The sequence below is a fragment of the Limulus polyphemus genome, unplaced genomic scaffold (assembly GCF_000517525.1).
Source record: "Limulus polyphemus unplaced genomic scaffold, Limulus_polyphemus-2.1.2 Scaffold940, whole genome shotgun sequence".
In the NCBI taxonomy this organism is placed as follows: domain Eukaryota; kingdom Metazoa; phylum Arthropoda; class Merostomata; order Xiphosura; family Limulidae; genus Limulus; species Limulus polyphemus.
Genome location: NW_013666550.1, coordinates 308,826 through 311,377, shown reverse-complemented (window position 1 = coordinate 311,377; position 2,552 = coordinate 308,826). Strand labels below are relative to the sequence as shown.

General features: G+C 36.1%; 2 non-coding genes across 2 annotated transcripts; one reads left to right on the top strand and one right to left on the bottom strand.

Moving 5' to 3' along the window:
- Positions 1–1,065: 1,065 nt before the first annotated feature.
- On the top strand, positions 1,066–1,148 carry Trnal-uaa. Its single transcript has one exon. It is a non-coding gene; the product is annotated as a tRNA-Leu (tRNA).
- A 944-nt stretch (positions 1,149–2,092) lies between these two features.
- Trnal-uaa lies at positions 2,093–2,175 on the bottom strand. The gene has a single exon. It is a non-coding gene; the product is annotated as a tRNA-Leu (tRNA).
- Positions 2,176–2,552: the final 377 nt, after the last annotated feature.

Below are 2,552 nucleotides of genomic sequence, written 5' to 3'. Positions count from 1 at the left end.
AGAATATTTAAAAGAAGCTAGTTAAATTGTTTGTGTAGTCTACATAGAGTTTAATTATTTAACTTTAACAAGTAATAGTAATTCCTTAACAAACTTTTCAAGAATATATTAGGCTCGTTTGTTTACCTGACCCACATCTCATGTACACAATGGGCTAAAAACAAGTCAGAAACTCGTATTGTTTGGGTATAACCGTCCCTAATTTTGATTTACAGGCCAGGGGGAAGACAAGTAGTCGACAGCATTTGCTTCTTAAGCGGCTTCACCAAATAGTGGGATTGACTGTCATTGTTATAACGCAATACAATTGAAAATGCAAGGCATGTTTAATAGCAACTTGTCTTAAACCGAGACCGTCATGAGTCCAGTTCGATACTCTAACCGCTAGGTCAAGATCGGGTTTGAAGTTTGTTTCAACGACGTTTAATTGTTTTTGTTTTGTTTTGAATTTCGCACAAAGCTAAACGAGGGCTATCTGCGCTAGCCGTCTCTAATTTAACAATGTAAGACTAGAGGGAAGGCAGCTAGTCATCAGAGTACTGAACACAAAACTTCTGTTCTATCTGTACTGGCCCTGCTTGGTCAGGTGGTTAGGGCGCTCGACTCGCAATCTGCACATCACTAGTTCGAATCCCTGTCCCACCAAACATGCTCGCCCTTTCAGCCGTGGGGGTGTTATAACGTGACGGTCAATCCCACTATTTGTTGGTAAAAGAGTAGCCCAAGAGTTGGCGGTGCGTGGTGATGACTAGCTGTCTTCCCTCTAGTCTTACACTGCTAAATTAGGGACGGCTAGCGCAGATAGCCCTCGTGTAGCTTTGCGTGAAATTTAAAAACAAAACCAAACTTGTCCATTTATTGAATCGTTTGAAATTTCTTAAGATACTTGAATACTGCCCCTCCCTCAGTGGCACAACGGTATGTCTGCGGACTTACAATACCTGTAGTGGGTAGACATAGATAGCCCATTGGAGAATACACATTGTACATTAGCGGTTATAAAATACAATCGTTAGGAAATTTCTATGTGTTAGAAATTATTTATCTCTAACATAATGACATGTCGCCAGGATGGCCGAGTGGTTAAGGCGCCAGACTTAAGATCTGGTCTTCGTAGGAAGACGTGGGTTCGAACCCCACTTCTGGCAATAGTGTGATTACTTTTAACCACAGTTATGAAATAGTGTGCAAAATATAAAACTCATTTAATTAAGTGTTGAATATATCTGTCTGAGGTTTTCTAAACCGATGTCATTACTTGTTAACATAAAATTAGGGTTATTTAGTAATGTAAAGAAATATCTGATCGAATTTTAGCATTTCTCTGGATTATACATATTTTGAAACTTCAAAAAAAATCAGAAAAAATTCCAGAACATGCTTGTATTAAATTGCTTAATACGCCACATTTTGCAACATTACCGACTGATAGTTGAAAATGTAATATTTGTTTCTTCCAGATAACAGGAAACTGTATAATACTGGATACAGCTACACTGTACAGAAAACTAAAAAAACTGGAAATTCATAAAACGTTGACTAACCGTCCTCTGTCAAAAAGAAAAATATATCAAACTGGATACATCTCATTTGGCATGAAAATCAAAATCCCAACTTATTATAATGTTTACAAAAGGCAAAACAACCTTTACAGTGTTAAGGTTTTTGTACTTTATCATTATAGAAAACACCACGATATGTATTTATTTATATGTTTAGTGTGCTCGTCATTCGTCATGCAAGACTACTCAAAACTAACACAAAGCTTTTTCAGAAATTCACTCCTACTGGCCACCTTCATTGTAAACTATGTTCAAAGTATTGTCTGTGTTGTATAAAGTTAGCTACACCCAAGAACTCCTCAAAGTTTAAGGGCAAGCAGTGTTTGGACAGTAGACACCATGACAGTAACTTTGTAAATATGAAAACAAAGCGGAAAAGCTGTAAAATGTGGCGTATTAATCAACTTAATTAAAAATTGCTCAGGAGTTTTACTGATTTTCAAAATATGCAAAATTCAGAAATTATATCAATTATTTCTTTGCATTACTAAATAACTCTTATTTTAAGTCGTTAAAAGTAATAACACTAGTGCCAGGAGTGGGGTTCGAACCCACGTCTTCCTACGAAGACCAGATCTTAAGTCTGGCGCCTTAACCACTCGGCCATCCTGGCGACATATTATTATGTTAAAGATCAATAATTTCTAACACACAGGAATTTCCTAACGGTTATATTTTAGTTTTAGTTTTTATAACCGCTCAATGTACAATGTGTATTCTCCAACGAATGTTATTTTTTCTTTCAGTGTTTTTTAAACTATAAAAAATTGTAGTATTCATTTTGTCAGAGGTGAAATGTGTGCAGGGAGATGCACGTTTTTATATTAGTGGACTAATATGAAAAACAATTCCTTATTTTTCCTACCTTCGAGAGAGAGAGATAAAATACCTTAGCTTTAGACATTTTGTGTATTCATGTCGTTCTACATCTAACTTCTGATTCTTATAAGAGAACGTAAGTTTCAACACCGCTCCTTGTAGAAAATCTAG